Raw genomic sequence first — 18,833 nt, 5'->3', positions numbered from 1 at the left:
GTTATAGCCCGGACACGAGTGATTGAGCCGGACACACGGACGGACGGACGGACGGACGGACGGACGGACGCACGGACGGACAAACGGTGCGATTTTAATATGCCCATATATACACACACATGTATCATGCGATATTGGATTTATTAATGGAACGCGTATGTATATTTTTTATGAACTATGACATTTCATGAATAAAACTATACTATAAATTTTATAAAAAACGACTGTTGATACAATAATGCAATGAACATTACAGGGAGAAGATCAGTAGCCAACAATCAAGTTTTTAAACCCTGTTTTGAAGCAGAGGGTAAGGGTCAATACGACACTCAGCGTAAGACAACAACGAACAAACACCACGAACAGCACCTTATTCAATTAACTCCAAATCAGGGGGTCCAACGAGATTTGTGTTTGCCGAATTTTAAGTGAGGGAAATTGTGTGAAGCCGAATAAAATGGCGGTGTTTGAAGGAATTTCGGTGTTTCAGGTAGATATTTCCACCTTGTAAGTAAGTTACCTCACCATTCTCACAATATAAATACGCCTACCCGGAGACCACACGTGTAAGCGTTTCTCGTTTTTTTAACTTTTGTTTCTAGAGGCCTTAACAAAAAAGTTATTGAATGTATAAGATGAGCGATTGATTGTTTACAAAGTGAAAATACAAAATTGCGTGACTTGAAACTGTGTTTTCAGTCCAAATTTACCATTCGTGTACCTATTTTAGCTACATGTTATTCAATGTTTGCATATTTTTTTTATCTTTTCGACGGCTTATGCACTTACATGGGCACTATACGGCCAATTATTTTATGTTTAAACATCTTTTATGTTGGGCGACGAAGTTTTATGCAGTTTTGTGCAGTCTCGACGACCTGTCTGGTATTCAACATACACAGTCTCGACGACCTGTCCAGGTATTCAACACAACACAGTCTCGACGACCTGTCCGGTATTCGCGTAGGAAACTTTATTGGCCAAATATCGCTGAGGAAATAAAGACAATATTTTTTACATGTTATGAGTATATAAATTTAATACCATAGAGTAAAAAATATGTATTTACATATGCTATTGTATTTGTTCAATTAATGAATGTTCAGGTATATACTTTACAAAAAAATTATATATTTGATCCGTAAGTATTTTTATCAACACAATACTTGAAGCTTGAAAACTATAACCAACTGCTCGTCAGAACAGCAAATAATAATTATGTTTAGGACCAAATATATGAACCCCGTCCTGTTCTTAAACAGTCGGTTCCGGTTTAATTCGGGATTCTTAAAATAGTTTCTATACCGTGAGTTCAAGCTCAAGACGGGGTAAATATAATTGTTCATAAATCGATGGTTTCCAGATAAAGACGGAATTCTTAAAATTGCTATTAGTTTTTTTACGCAGTGGGTTCCAGTAAAAGACGGGATACATATTATCGTTCCTAAACATATGGTTTCCAATTAAAAACGGGGTACACATAATTGCTCCTAACATATTGATTCCAGTTAAAGACTGTATTCATATAATTGTTCCAAAACATATGGGTTCAAATTAAAGACGTGGTAAACATAATTGTTTATACACAGTGGGTTCCAGTTTAAGACGAGATACATAAACTGTTCCTTTCCGGTGGGCTACAGAATACATGTAATTTTATACTTGTTAACATACTCCATAGGAAAAGCATGTTAACAAAATGTTAAAGACCAGGAATTTGTTAAATTCATTAACAAGAAACAATAATAGAAGACTGACATATTAACCCAAAAGCCCATGATTTTTTTTTGATGCAGACCTAAGGAGGGGTGGTCAATAAGTGAGCAAGAACTAGGCATTAATGGAAAACGAGATTATCAGTGGTGTTTTTAAATCAGTGATCGATGTTCGTTGGCGTTTGAAAAATTGCTTTGCGTTTTTAAGAGTACATTGTGTATTCAAAGTGCCATTCAAGTCAGCCGTATTATTTACAAAGATACAAATGATGGATAAAGTTTAAACTAGTATAAGAACTGAGACAAAAACCAGATGATTACACTGCAAAGCATTGAAAGAAGTAAACTGGACAAATACTGTGTACTATTAAAGTTTAATCACAATAACCGTTTTACAGGCAAACAACGATGTACATGGTTTGGAATTTGTTTTATTTGCAACTAGTAGTCAAACAAACAAATATCAAGGTAAACACGTATATTATCACAGACAAAGTGGACATGCTGTTCAAATTATTTTTCACAGACAAAATAGTAAACGATCAGAACAGAGTTGTAATCTAGCTATATTTTTTCCAATACACGTGTTTCTTGAACATAAAATGAATGTTAATGAAATGCAATCAATGATATTTTAAACTTTAAATTAAACACAGTGGACAATATAAATTTATCCTTAACTATAATTGTTTTTGGTCAGTGCAAAGACAGCATACATAAATGTTAAAACGCATTTCACAAGAATTAAAAATAAGGTTGACATAACCATCACGTTAAATTCTAGCTAATGCTTATGTCTGGGGGCAGCACCAATGTTAGTTTGCACCGAAATATTATCGAACATGCGGTCACAAAAATTATCACATGGCCTTCATGTGACCTGATCATCATTTGACCTACCGATTAGTCTGGCTCTTGTAGTTCAATTGTCCAGACCCACAAAGGAGCAACAGCAATGTCCGTTTCTAAAAAGGTATAGAGATGCAAAGACTATGTTCACATGACCACAGGTGACAATGATGAACCCACTAGTATGGTCATCATTGGTTTCTCTACAAGCCAGGAAGAAACAAATGTTACCATTCAAGACTTATCCAGATGTAATATATATCACATGACCATCACGTGACCTACTTTGTACTTTAGGCTGGAGGTAAGGGAAGTTGACCATGACCTTGACCTATTGCCCTAGAAATCTTCTTATTGGGGACAGGAATCCACTGAAATTTCATGGTCCTAGGTCAACCTGCATAAGAGTTATTGTGGAACAAAATTTTCACAGAGAACCATGTCTTTGACTTTTGACCTACTGACCTCAAAATATGGGTCCTGACCTTAAAAGCAATTACGGTCAATTGCTGGTCAAGGGCAACCTTCCTTCGAATTTTCATGGTCCTAGTTCAAACTGTTCTCGAGTTATTGTGCAGACAAAATGGCCGTGATTGTTGACGGTGACATTGGAATAAGTGACAACAAAAACAATAGGGTTTATCTACTGGTCATGGGGAACATAAATCTGAAATTCCATGGTCCTAAGTTAAACCATTCTTAAGTAATTTAGAGGACAAAGTTTTCAGTAGATTGTTGATCAGGACATTTCTTACTGGCATCAAAAACAATCTGGGTCATCAACTGATCAAGGGCAACATACGACTAAAGGTTTCACTGTCCTATGTCAAACCATTTTGAAGCTATTGTGCTAAAAGATGTGGTCTACCAACCAATCTACTGACCAATCATCTGACATTTGCAAACATATATGGTCATTTATTTGGAAAGGCGGCATAATGAACTATAGTTTCATTAAAATATTTCACTAATACACAAATCAAGACATTACCAAATCTAGCTGTTAAATATTTTTCATAGATGTGAATGGCCATCAATGCATCATTCATCGTCACTTTATTCGGTAAATCAAGCTTTGCATCACTGTATGCCAACGACAATCAAAAATAAAACTCAACTGAACAGAAAACAACTTCTTTCAAAAATAATTTCCGCCAAGGCTATCCCATTTCTTCATAGTTCGTATCGAACCATATTTCAGAGTTTAACAAACATGTTTGTAACAGGCTTAACAGCAGACTTAAAAAACTTTGACATAAAGTGAATTATTGTTCCTAATTGAAGTACCCTATAATTTCTGCAATTCACAGGTAACTGCACTTGGCTTTAACACCTTAAGTTATCAGCTATACTCATGTACATACATTGTTTGGTCAGCGTTGACAGGCACATCGGGGTTAACACCAGATGTAGATCGAGACTCTCTACTGGAGAGGTAGTAACATTGTATCAGGCCCTCTGCTTCAAGTTTAAATCTCGGCCGGAGGCGACTAGCAAACTTGATGAAATAAATTTGTTTTATTGTAATGGCACTTTAAACACAATCACCATATAGTCCCAATAACAAACCTCAAACATGAGCGGCATAATGAGTACCGAACCTAAAACAAAATTAACTAGATATCACTGAAACAAGTTACCAAGTCCTTTAATAATAAGATTCAGAAGAAACTATGGCCCCTTGTATGTTAACAAGGTTTTTTTGAACATTTGACACAATAACCTATAATTCATCTGACATGGCCAATAATCAAACTTGTCCTAGATTTCATAGAGAAATACAGTCAAGTCTGACTTGAAGTTTCATTAAAATTGGTTAAAATGAGACCTCTAGAGCGTCTACACGGATTTTTAGCATTTTTCATTGTGGTCTTCTGTTTGACAAGACATACATTTAACTCATATTCGACCGTGACCTAAATTTCCTACAGACATCCGATCTGACCATTCACCAAGTTGTTTGAAGATTGGCTAGAAAATGTTGCCTCTTTAGTGTTAACAAGAAATTGGACATCTGACCTAGTGAGCTACCATTTAAACAAATTTGACAAATAATCAAATCTGATTTCAAATTAGATTTCATAAAGGCACAATTTCGATCTAAGTTTCATTAATATTGTGGAGAGCAAGAGTACTGAGTGTCAAGCAAAATGTCACACCCTAAAATGTCCATATTTATAAACCTGCCCAACCTGTATCATATCGAGGGATGTGATTGGCAAACTAACAGTAACGTCATTCAACATAACCGCCACCAGTGTCACCAGTGTCATCTCCATTTTCTGGGCTAGAACGCTTCAATGCTTGTACAGTCAGCGCAGCCACAGAAACATACTACATTGAATTGCCTGTTAGATGAAAAACATTCAATAAAAACATTCAATAAAACAGAAATGTCATACAACAGTTTTGCAAGACACAGTTAAAACATGTATCAAACATGTATCAAAATAATGATTTATACGGCAAAATACTTTTTATAAGACATCATTTTAAAACTAAAACAATAAAATAAAACCTTAATGCTTACTCCAGAATTGTTGGTTGTGTATCCCCAAGTCTTGCAGGTTACAAACAGCTCATGTAAGAGGGCCCTCATTGGCTGCTCCATGTGTAGCGGCAGCCCACTCGTGAACTTTGACCCCACATCTGTTACCACTTTCCCTCCACTCAGCGCTTTGAAAAAGAAATGACATGCAACAACATAAATGCCAAAAAAGATTTTAAATCTCTACTAACTGTTACATTACCCCCACAAAAAAACTAGGTACATTTACTATTTCACAGAACCCTAACATCCCAGAACAGTGTCAAAAGCATGGACCTACAGGCAACAGACATGTTTTACAGAATGGAAAATATATCAATATTTCACAAATCTTTAGTTTGCAGTACGTGACTGTAGTTGTTGCTGAGCAGTCTGTCTTTTTCAGTCTGTTGACATCACCAACATAGCAGAGTCCATTCTGTGTATGATGAAGGACACCACCTTAGATACATGGCGGCATCATATTAGTAACCCAGCACATGTTTTACTCACCATTTGTATTATACACATACACAAACAAATCAAAACAATCAATAAATGTCATTTAATAACTATTCCTTACCGACATAGTTGTATCTTAAACGGTTAAACCTTTCACGAAAAACAAATACGGTATAATTATGTGATTAAAATCAATATTTCTGACAACATCCTCTCAAAATGTATATCCATCTTCCACAAAATAAGAAGCACTGCTGTACTCGCCTGGGTGACATGTCCAGTGACAGACTGACCAGCGGTCAAGCTGGTATTGTTGTCAAGGAAACGAAGACCGAATTGTTGAAGGCGAGATATCATCTCCACATCTCCACCCACAGCCAAAACATGCAAGGGTTTTGTCTGAATAAACTCAGAGAATTACTGTAGTAATGTTGATCTTGACTTGATGCCTCAACAGAAGTACATGAACTTTCTGTAATTCAAATTTGATACACATTTACTGAACTAAACATGAGCACCACACTTGGGTGCATAAACACCACACTCGGGTGCATGAGCACCACACTTGTATTCGCTCATTAGCTAAGTAAATAACAAGAACTATTTTTAACCAAAGCTGTTTTGCTGACACAGTGTAAACATGTTTACAAAGTTTCATGCTAATATCTCAAATATTTTTCAGTTATGACCAAAGGTGAATAGTTTCATAATACCCACCATGACAGGAACATCAACTGCAACACTAAACCTATGACAATACTTCATTGTTTTACTTCAAAAAGCAACAGGTATAAATAAGTTAAACGTTTACAGAGATTGACTTTCATGAACTGATTATTGGTACTGTGATGATATGCAAACCTTATGATCAAGTCTGGACATGAGACTGAGCAGCAGAACAAGCTTCAGGTGGAAATAGGACAGATGTCACCTGAAAGGAAAGGAATAAAACGAGATATAGGGGAACATTCTTATAGCTCTCTCTCTATATTTTTTGCACTACAATTGCAGGTTTGTTGGTACATAATTTAGATATCAAGCAAGATTATAGCTCCTGAAATTACTTAATTGAAACATTTATTTTATGAATGGAATTCCAGTCATAAAGCTTACTCACCACCAAACAGATATAGATGAAAATTAATAAGCTATTTCACAAGAAAGGTAAATAAGAGCACCGTGGAGTGAATGCCAACGCTTGTCTGTTGTTGATGTTCAGAAAATAAAGGGGCATAACTCAACAAGTATAAAAAGCCAGAGTAATTGGCCCTGCTGTACATATCTGTAATGTCTCTGGCAACATGTGTACTAAATTTCATTTGAATATTTTCAATGGTTTAAGAAGTTATGGACACGGGTCTACCAATAACAACGAAAAAACAACGGCTGCGACAACACCTTGACTAATTGTCTTTAACAGATAAGCTTAAACGTTAAGACCAAAAAGATTTTCCTCTGAACGCAGAAAATATGCTTATTTTACATAACAGAATATTGGTATCATCGTCAATGGCTGTGGAACAAATAATTATAAGCGCTATCATTAATAAGGTTTCTCTGTCGAATATACTTATCTTCCGGCAAACAATCATAACCATGCCATGGACAAGGGATAAATAAGGCATTTAAGGGTGAGAGAGGTCAAATAGGTAACATAAAGTTGTCCCTCTTCATCCATTCGATTGTAGGTCTGAACCCTACTAGGGGTACATTTCCTTGTTCACCCAAAAACAACATCAGTACTGGTTTCAACCAAGGGAACGAAATTGAGATAGATATATATCAGCATACAGCTACTTTCACAATCCAGTTATAACACATTAGTATAGCCCTAATACTACCGGTACTATGCGCATATGAGCAACAGACCTCGACAGAGATAGTTATCCTGTCATTCTGGATGTCCTTTTGTGTCCGTCCAATGATCTCACCAATCTCAACCAGTCGGGTCAGATCATCTTATATGAAATGTGAACATTTGCAAACTTATGTTTTAAACTTAAGTTGCAGATCTTTTCCTTTTCGCTGCAGAAAACCACTACAATTTGAGTGTATCTTCATGATATGTCTTAGTTTATATTTATCCAAACAAACTCAGTGGCCAGTAGTGAACGATGGACATTAAGCAGACAATACCAGGAGCACCGCCAGTAGTTGCTAATGCACATTAGTTGTCTCTTATTCTCAATGAGAGGGCATAACTAAGCACATGTAGCCAGAGTTGACAACACCAAGGCTATGGCATACCTCGATCTGTCTTCTTTGTAAAACAGACATGACCAGTGAGACTGAAAATGGGGTAATGGATTGCAAGATGAACAAATATGGCACTCTAAAAATGTACCTCTAATGTAGACTGGCAGAGCCTGAAAACTGGTCCTCTCTGACTCGTGACTTTGGAGAGAGATGACGTGGTCAGGCACTACCACTGCCACTATCCGCTCTGTCAAATAAATATGTACAATTGCATTAGTTGGGACTAAAAATTTAAACAAAAAATGCACATGAGTAATACATGCAATATAAATCAATATAAAGACAATTTGTCTGAAGAGTCTTGAGCAATAGCAATGCCATAGTTTTCATTGATTAAATAAGGAATGGATAGAAATCCACCATACAAGTACCATATCAGTTTGCTAAAAACACTTAGAATTCTAACCTGACAGTGTTCTTCTTGACTTGTTCTCAGTCAGAGTGCAGTAGCAAAACGCACATTTGAAATCTCTCTAGAACAAAAAACAGTACTAAGTGGAAATATTTTTCGAGTATATATTTAGTTAAAAGCCATCTCTGGCCTTTTAATTGGGCCACATCTAGTCATTCCATTGTTAAAAAGATACCTTGAATCAGCTTCCAATGACTGCATCGTATCTTTCAAAAGTTTTTGCATTAGGTGCTCTGTCTTCGTCCGTCTGCATATAGAGGATATCTAATCATGGAAGTATTTGGGGTTTACCTATAATTTTAATTTTATTTGTTTTATTATTTAGTTTCCTCAAGTTAATGCATACCTTAGATTTACCTTTTACGTTTTACGTTTTTTTGTCTTTATTTAGGATTGTTGGGATAAGAGTGAGGTTTGTGCACGTAAACTGGTTTAAACCCCCAGTAAATTTATATTTTAAAGACCGTTCCAAGGCGGTACCAAACAAACCTTGATAAACATTTGAAGTTGTATATATGTATATATATATATATATATGTTTAAACTTTTTGCTACTGAGCTTGTTTCTGTAGTTTTTCACATAAGTATACATTAACGTCACAGGGTGAGAAAAAAGTGCTGCCAGAACTTTGGACCTCCCACTAACAGGGCGAATGCTCTAATGACTAACCTACAAGGCTGCTTACACACCTTGTCAACATCTGCATAGGGAACAGTACCATGACAGACTCACCTACCAAGTTGAATTCATTCCTGAATTTCCAGGATAGAGAACAAGGTGAACATGGTCTCAATGAAACTACAGGTAGGATATAGAGAACATATACAGTCATGGCCCCAGTTTAGGCGCCATATATGACAGAATTTTATTTAAATGAACAGGAAACAACATATAGCATGTGATAAAAAGAAATTTTAAATAAAAGAATTGTTGATATGTTGCCAAAAATAAAATACAAAATAATTCATGCATATAAATAAGAGAGGTTAAATGGCCCCCTCCAGCAGAGATATTAAAATACCGTACCCATAACTCCGCCAAAAATTTGTTGAACTTTTTCATTTTAACGAACAAATAAAACTAAGGTTGACATTATATTTAAACTAGGAAAATTACTTAAGACGTTATATGAATACCGGCACAGGACTTCATATGCCTGGTGACATCAATTTACCTTTTGAAACAGGTTGGACACTGATACAGAGTCTTGAAGCAAAAGGTTTCCAAGGTTTGCTGTAAACACAAAAATATCCAAAAAAAGTTTGCTCAATTGCTCAACAATGAAGGTTATGTCCCATAGATATAAAATCTCCATAGATTGCAGAATAGATTCTATACTTATCCATTTGAAATAATGGAAAAGGCTATATCACGCCTCCAACATGAATGACGCATTCACTGAATCATATCGTACCAAAATGGCTTCCATTTTCTGATTCTAATGAATAAATGAAGGGTTTTCTATAAGTTTATCAATGTAAACAGGTTGTTGGCATGATTTATATGTTACAGGGTTAGTAGGTGACCCAATAAAGGATATACGGGGCACAGTAAACCATATTCGGGTTCAAGCTTCCTTCTCACCCGATATGGTTTCCTTTGCCCCATGTTTCCCATATCGGGTCACCTGCTTACCCCGTAACATATATATTTATCAAATAAATAAGTTTTTAACTACTAGTGCAGAGCATATTGGATGTTTTTTCTTTCTTTTATAATTAACATCAACATCAATATATTTCGCTTTGGTAACTTCAATTGAACAATAACTAGTATGGATATGTAAAGACAATCTATGAACAAAATATGCCAAGCCTTCAAAATGTTAAATCTTAAATAAGCGTTATGACAATACTTGGACCTTTTCTAGAAATTTAAAAAAAATAAATAAAAAAATACTTAGTATACCATTTGCCTCACATAAGTTAGCGGGGTCGATCAGCAGTTTAAAAATGAACACCAAACTCTGCAGTAGAAAAATTTGATAGCTATTTCAGTTCCATTTGAAAATTTGCACACCGGTATGTGCAATATATATTTTTAACTGGAAAGTGCACTTTACGTACAATTTTTTAATAACTGGAAAGTGCACTTTACCTACAATATTTTAATAACTGGGAAGTGCACTGTAAATTTATGCACAATATTAACTGGAAAGTTTCCCTGTAGATTTAAGTACAATATTAACTGGGAAGTGCACCGTATGTACAATATTAACTGGAATGTGCACCGTACGTAACATATATTATTAACTGAAAAGTGCGCAATTGTACAATATTTTATTAACTAGACAGTGCACCGTATGAACAATATTTTTATTAACTAGACAGTGCACTGTATGTACAATATTTTATTAACTGGAAAGTGCACTGTATGTACAATATTTTTTTAACTGGAAAGTGCACCGTACATGTTAATGCAGTATTTTTTCAACTAGAAAGTGCACCGACGTGCACAATATTTTATTAAGTAGAAAGTGCGCCGTTTGTACATTATTTTATTAACTAGAAAGTGCACCGTTTGTATAGTACTTTATTAACTAAAAAGTGCACCGAAGTTCACAATATTTCATTAACTAGAAAGTGCACCTCATGTACAATATTTTATTAACTAAAAAGTGCACCATACGCATAATATTTCATTAAATAGAAAGTTCACCATTTGTACAGTACTTTATTAACTAGAAAGTGCACAATACGCATAATATTTCATTAACTAGAAAGAGCAGCGTTTGTACCATATTTAATTAACTAGAACGTGCTCCGAAGTGCACAATATTTTATCAACTGGAAAGAGCACCGTGAACCGTATATACAATATTCTATTAACTGGAAAGTACACATTACTAACAATGCTTTATAAACTGGAAAGTGCACCGTAGTGCACAATATTATATTAACTAAAAGTGCACCATGTGTACGATATTTTATAAACTGGAAAGTGCACCATACATGTTTGTACAATATTTTATTAACTGGGAAGTGCACCGTATATGTATGTACCATATTTTATTAACTGGAAAGTGCACCATATGTACAATAATTTATCAACTGGAAAGTGCATCATACATGTTTGTACAATATCTTATTAATCGAAAAGTGCACCGTACATGTATGTACAATATTTTATAAACTGGAAAGTGCACCGTACATGTATGAACATTATTTTATTAACTGGAAAGTGCACCATATGTACAATATTTTTTAACTGGAAAGTGCACCATATGTACAATATTTTATTAACTGAAGTGCACCATATGTACAATATTTTATTAACTGAAGTGCACCATATGTACAATATTGTATTAACTGGAAGTGCACCGTATGTACAATATTTTATTAACTTGAAAGTCCACCGTTCGTACAATATTTTATTAACTTGAAAGTCCACCGTATGTACAGTATTTTATGAACTGGAAAGAGTACCATACTGTATCAGTGTGTGGAAACAAGTTTGTCACGTGAAACACAAATGGTACACACAGGAAGTAGAGCAAAAGAGCACAAATCAGGTAAGTTATTTGCATTTTTCTACATTATTTACTCGCTCCTAAATTCGGGACCTAGCCTACCGACTGCACCAGTTCATAAGCTTTCTGAAGATGTGCGTATCGTCTTTCTAAACGTTTTACTTCTTGAGAACGTTCAAATAGTATTTTCAAAACACAGCATGCCAACGTAAACACATTTGACCAATTTGTTCTGAAACCGTCCGAAAATACCGTAAATATTGATTGCAAGTGTTTTGAAGTGTCTCAATCGTTGTAAAATAATATTCTACTATTCTTATATGCAGTAAATGCTGGCACTGTAGAAATGTCAACGTGCACACTCATAAAATGTTATGTTATGTAAACGTACACACTTCTAACATTTTATGGTGTTATTCTTTAACTGGCACAATAATATTTACATTTTAACGTATTTTCATCACCTGAAATATATTATAGCATTGCTTGAATTATTTTGTAAGAAGCATATGGACACTGCGTAGTCTTGGTTGCATTAGGCAAATCCATGTGTTGCTTTTCGTCGAGAGCTACAGTATGTGTTTGAATACCAATCGTTTATATTGCGAGCGTTAGCTACAGCCAGTAGCGACAGACGTTGTTGCTTTCCCTGTCATCACTTTGACATACACGGAGCAGGTCGGTATCTTCCCGCTTTAGGTGAAAGGCACTGACTTCCACAGGCACTGAGTCAAATGCATATTACATTTACTCTTCACCAGTCATTAGACAACAACGTCTTGTGTATAGATGTTTTCCGAATGAAAACGACACAAATGACCAGGCCGTTAAAAGATAATTTTAGAAATAGTTTGAAATCTACTCTCATTTTTTAACGATGGTGAAAGCCAAAGACCAAAATTTATCCCTTCCACTCCCTCCCCATCCCCCATCCTCAACACATACGCCTAAAAAGGTGATTGTACAACGATGAATAGCACTAAAAGAGTTACACAACCAAGCGAAGAGAAGATAAAGGGGTCAGACCGGCTCTGTGCCGTCGGCCCCTTTAAAATAGATACCGACTCGGCTCTATGCGCGCTTCCTTGTTAGGTTCCTTATATCCTCAGTGAACGGTAAATAATGAACAAAGGATTACTAAATATTTCATAACAAAGAGGTCAAAACCCAGGCTTTTCAAGTTCAATCTACGTTGTATTTACAAAACTGGTTTCCAGGGTCATATAAGTTTTACCTGTCTGTAACACCAATGTAATTTGTGGATATGTGTGGATTTACGTCAGGATAAAAAATGGACTTTAAATGATAGGGTAAATGGGAAAACGGAAACATAGTGGTAACGGTGGTAAGGGTCGGAGGAAACGGAAGACGCGTAACAAGGGCCAAAAAGGGTATTCCGGTAGCTCAGGCGGTTCCACCGAATATAGAGGAAGTAGTGTTAATGACGGTGTAAGTGACGATATAAGAGATGCGAACCTAGTGCTCTTTTGTGAAACAGTGCCGGAAATGGACAGCTTGAATATATCCGTGTTCGAGTCAAGTAGCGGTAGCCAACCTAGTGGACAGATGGAGGCGGCAAATTCCACAGAAAATAACAACATCGCTACAAGGACAGGCGAACCGGCTTCAGACCCTGGGGACAAGGAGAATATGGTCAGCCCTGGTACCATCCCGACTAACTCTGACATCTTAGAGTTTCTAATAAGTATGAATTCATAAATATTGGAGATGGATAACAGACTGAAAACCTTGGATATACTAGAAAAAAAAGGTGTCCAACTTCGAAGGTGGAATGAAAAAGTTGTGGGTGCATTTACATGATGGTGATAAATCTAACGAACAGAAAATCAATAGTGCAAATGACAGAATCGGAACACTTGGTGAGGCGATGTCTGAGATTGACCAACTTTACAAACATAATAACGAACTTAAAGACTCGATGAATTACTATACTTCTCAATCGATGAGAAACAATTTAGTTTTTAGTAATATGGCCGAACTGCCAAACGAGTGACCATCGTAAACGGAAGACATATTAAGAGGATTTATAACACAAGAAATGCAAATCAAAGGGGACACAGTGAATAGCTTTAAGTTTGAGCGTGTCCACAGAACTAGCCAGCCAAACAGGGGCGGCAAAAGAAATATCGTTGCATTCTTCAAGGATAGAGAAACGGTACGGAGAGCCCTGTGCGCATCGAAAGGCACGCCATTTTTTGTAGATGAGCAGTTCCCGAAGGAGGTAGCAGATTGCCGGAAGGCACTGATGCCAAAGGTCCGGGCTGCCATCAATCAAGGAAAGAGAGCGTTGATACGCTACGTCACCCTTTTCATTGACGGGAACCCGGTACGCGATGGTTCAGTTTCGGGTCACGGGGCCGAAGGGGACGGTAAGCAGGGACGTGGCGGAGTGGGACGAATAGACGGAAGGGACGGTAACCAGGGACGTGGCACAGCGGGAAGGGCTGGCGGAACTGGCGGATTCCAGACATGCGGGGACAACAGAACGAACGCCAAGCAGGGGCGCGGCGGCCCAGGGAGGGACGACCAAATGAACATTGATCCGGTGCGTAGGGGACAGAAAACAAAGGGCAACAGAAGCGGCGACCAACCTAGGAACGGCGACGAGTAGCGCGGCGGGGGCAGATGTGAATGTAGTTTCATGGAATATAAATGGACTTACACGTGATAAATTAACTGATTCAGATTTTTGAATAAGCTGTGTAATTATGATGTAATATTTTTATATGAATCATGGGGCAATTTAGATTCTTGCTATGATATTGAAGGTTATAAATATTTGAATTTTTACAGAAAGTTTAAACATAAGAAGGCTAAACGATATAGTGGCGGTCTCGTATTATACATTAAGAACTCGATTTACAAAGGAGTTGATATAGTGTTGAATAGACACGATACTATTGTGTGGTTAAAGCTATCTAAAGATTTCTTTTGTTTTGGATAGAGATACATATTTAGCTGGGCTTTACATATGGCCAGAAAATTCACCAGCATATAATAGTGTTAATATTGAACTTTTCGATTACTACAACAAGATATTGGGACTTTTCAATCTCAAGGCAGAGTTTTATTAGTAGGTGACTGGAATGCGAGAGTGGGAAATAAACGTGACTATATTGTGTGTGATAGATTTGTCAGTTTTGTTTTATAGATTATGAAGATTATGTACCCGATTCTGTCTTGTTCAGAAGTTCTATTGATAATGTTAATAACCAGTTTCGGTTAAAATTATTAGATTTATGTAAATCCACTGCTTTGCGCATAGCTAACGGTCGGTTATTTCACGAGACGGGATCATTTACATTCATGAGTGACGTGTGATCAAGTGTCATAGTTTATTTGATTATGAAAGAGCAAGATTTGCATTGTGTTGATAAGTTTAGTGTCGACAACTTAAGTGAATGGTCTGATCATTGTTCTCTATCATTTGTTATCAAAACAAATAGTGTTGTATGTTTTGTGGAACCACAATCCGAGCGTATAAAAGTACAATGGGGTGAAAATTTGAAAAATGACTTTCGCCGTGGGCTGTTTTGCAAATTGACCGATTTTAATAATTTGATAAATAATATTGATGTGGAAAATGCCGAAAGTATTGAAAATATTGTTCACAATTTTACAAGTATGATTAGAGGCGTCGCAGACCCGTTATTTAGTAAAAATATTCGGGATAGTAATCCAAACCGCCCACAAAATAGTCATTTTAAAAAGTCTGATTGGTTTGATTTAGAGTGCCGTGAGGCAAAATCGTTGTATAAAAATGCTTTATATGTATTTAACTGTAACAAAAATTATGTTAATAGGTTAAGTATGTTAAACTAGCCTAACAAGCGTACGGTGAAGAGAGAACGTAAAATATATGAAAATAAAAAGATAAAAGAAATAGAAAGGCTGAGACACTCAAAGCCTCGTGATTTTTGGAAATTATTTAAAAAGCCTAAAACAGCTATAGATAACAATGTTTCTATTGAAGATTTTCACAGTTATTTTTCATTATTGCAAAATGATTACGATTGACGATATTACTATTATACTGGTTATTTGCTGATGATACGTTGTTTTTGGTAAAACTGTTGATGAATTACAAAATAGTCTAAATACGTTTCATGAATACTGTGTAATGGGGCCTAGAAGTTAATATAGATAAAACGAAGGTCATGGTTTTTCGTAAAAGGGGCAGAGTACATAAGATTGAAAAATGGCTATACGACAATAAGTACATTGAAACGGTTGGTAATATTAATTAGCTTGGTACTGTTTTTAACTTTACTGGATCTTTTGTTTTGAACCAAGAAACCATTGCAGGGAAGGGTCTTAAGGCACTAAATGTACTTATTAATAATACTAAATATTATAATTTCAAACCTAGCGTTCTTTGCCAATTATTTGACACTTTTGTAAGTGCCACGTTGAATTATAGATGTGAAGTGTGGGGGTTTTCAAAATCAAAAGAAATTGAACGTATTCAAAACAAGCTCATGCAATATGGCCGTTTATGGTGAATCAGGTAGGTACCCATTGTATGTAAATAGATATGGTAGAATTATAAAATTTTAGTGTAAGACTATTTCTTCAGATAATATTATTATAAATAAGCTATACAATGACAGTCAGTACTGAAGAATTAGTTGACACGTATGTCATAACTCATCGTAACAGCAATGCTCTTTAATTCAATATCTTTTGTGCAATAAATATTTTGAAATAATCGTTAATTGTTTTATGCTATAAACATAACGTAATATGAACGGTCGTGAAAAAAATGTCCATTGATTCTGAAACGAGTACCAAAACTGACTAATAATATAATTGTGCTTTCGAACGGGGTCTTTATTTTATTACATTAAGAAATTGATCGATATGCAAATTTGATTGAAGAGTGTTACAAAATCAATATACAAGACAAAACGCCGACAGGTGTTTAAAGCATCAAAATAGCACAGATATGGACTAGGTTACAGGTCATAGTTTCGATGACCTTAATGATAAGCCATTAGTAGAATGGATCCATAAAATTGTGAGGGCAATATATTACAAGTTTTTTTTGTTTTTTTGAGGAACAGAATAGTTCTGAAACAAGAGAGCTGTTACATTGGTCAATGCAATGTAGGTGTGCAAAAGTGAGTTCTATGTCACATAAAATATTCATGCAGAATTTCTTGTTGATCAAAGTACGAAAACCAGGCACAAGGGATATAAACGACGAGGAAAACATATTAAGATATTATGAGCAGTAGATATGAGACGGACAAAAAGGAGATGTGAACATTGCGAAATGCTGAAGAAAAAAGCACATTCTATCCAATGGAAATTGTTTATTGGGAAACAGCATATCTGTTCAATTATGTACATCATTATTACTGTATGATATACACTAGTTCATTGTCTAACACAAGATAAGAGACATAGGTAATGTTTTGATTACCAATACATATCCAGTTTTGCTTACTATCTCATATAAAGTCATCAATTTTTCAATATTTAAGTTAATCTGCGTACAATGTAGAACTTCAAGTTTTACAGACACTACAAAGAAAAATGTAAAAGACTTTACTGTTAAAGTATACCTCATTTCTTATTGTGTTACAATACGTTAATCGACTAAATAAAGGGACCGCACGAATATATTGGTTGTTATTTTATCTAAATATACATGTACAATTATATTTTTTGATGAGAATTACAGTAATTTACCTGGTTTTCCTGAAGTGTTTAAAGGGTTTAACTGCATTTGGCCCCTTTTGCTTCTAGAAATACTCAAATTTGACGAAATATTATAGCGGCAAAATGTGCTATCTGCACTTGGCATCTTTTACTTCTTGCAGAAATTAATTTGAACAGTGCCAATTACATCTAGCACCTTTTACCCATACACATTTATATCTAATGGCATTTGTCTCTTTACAAAAATGCAAAAATAATGTGTTTTGCAGTATACCTTGTCTTCTAACGTTCACAACATGACAAGCAATAGTCATTCTAGTTAGACTAAGCAAAATAAGACCATACACTTAACGGAAAACGAAGGGATTTCAATATTTTCGTTTTTTTCCGTTTTTTCTCCAAATGTTGAAATTGGAAGTTGGCACCTTTTACTTTTAAACCCTCGATATGTTAGGGAGTCTTGCTAACCGTAATAATTGGGCTAATGATGTAAAAACTTTGTTAGATAACTATGTTTTTTTCTTATGTGTGGTTAAACCCAAACTCTGTTAATTTGAAAAGTTTTCATATTATGTTTAAAAATAGAGTGCTCGATGTATTTAAACAATCATGGTTTGAAAATGTTAACAACAGTAATACCCTATGTACTTATAAATACATTAAGGAACACTTTAGAATTGAATTTTATCTAGATATCTACCCCAAAAAAATAAGAATGGCTTTGTCTAAGCTAAGATTGTCGTCACATAAATTACTTATTGAAACAGGACGATATGGCCGTAATAGAATTGAAAGGGCTGATCGTAATTGTATTTTGTGTAACTCTCACGATATAGAAGACGAATACCACTTTGTCATAATATGTACTGTGTATAACAATATCAGAAAGGAGTTGATAAAAACAATCTCTATTAGAAACCCAAGTATGTACAAATTTGTTGAATTAATGAAATCGCAAAATATAGTCGAAATAAGAAATCTAAGTAAATTCATAAACCAAGCATTTCTTTTAAGAAAATCTGTGATCAATAATATGATCTAGTCTATATAGTAATATATGACATTAGCCTTCCAATCCCTAATATCCTGGTATTGCATATATTAAGCATTTACATTTAATTTAGATATTTACCATTTGTGTAAAAATAATAATCTATATTATGTTTTATCTGTGTTTATTTATTTTTCTCTTTTCCTTCTTATTTTCCCATGTATCATTGTGACCATATTAATTATTTTTAGCATATCATGTTTTATCAAGAAACTGTTATTTACATGTTTACGACAATAAACAACTCTGTCTGTCTGTCTTGTTAGATTGCAATGTGTCACCCGCAGTGGAGGCTCGGAGTCGTCAGCACCTATTTAAGGTGTCCGACAAGGCTCTTTCTGCTGCACCTTTGTAAGGTTACAATGTGCCACCCGCAATTGAGGCTCAGACCAGTAAGTCCCGGTTT

General features: G+C 35.4%; 1 protein-coding gene across 1 annotated transcript in view; it reads right to left on the bottom strand.

The window, feature by feature from the left end:
* Positions 1-2,622: 2,622 nt before the first annotated feature.
* Positions 2,623-18,833, bottom strand: part of LOC128228316 (minichromosome maintenance domain-containing protein 2-like) — a 48,176-nt gene continuing 31,965 nt past the window's right edge. The window contains exon 22 of the mRNA XM_052939558.1: positions 2,623-2,680. The gene's annotated coding sequence lies outside the window, so the exon portion shown is untranslated. The remainder of the gene's footprint in view (positions 2,681-18,833) is intronic.

The sequence above is a fragment of the Mya arenaria genome, chromosome 3 (assembly GCF_026914265.1).
Source record: "Mya arenaria isolate MELC-2E11 chromosome 3, ASM2691426v1".
In the NCBI taxonomy this organism is placed as follows: domain Eukaryota; kingdom Metazoa; phylum Mollusca; class Bivalvia; order Myida; family Myidae; genus Mya; species Mya arenaria.
Note: the sequence above shows the minus strand (reverse complement) of the source record. Positions and strands in the feature narration are given on the sequence as shown.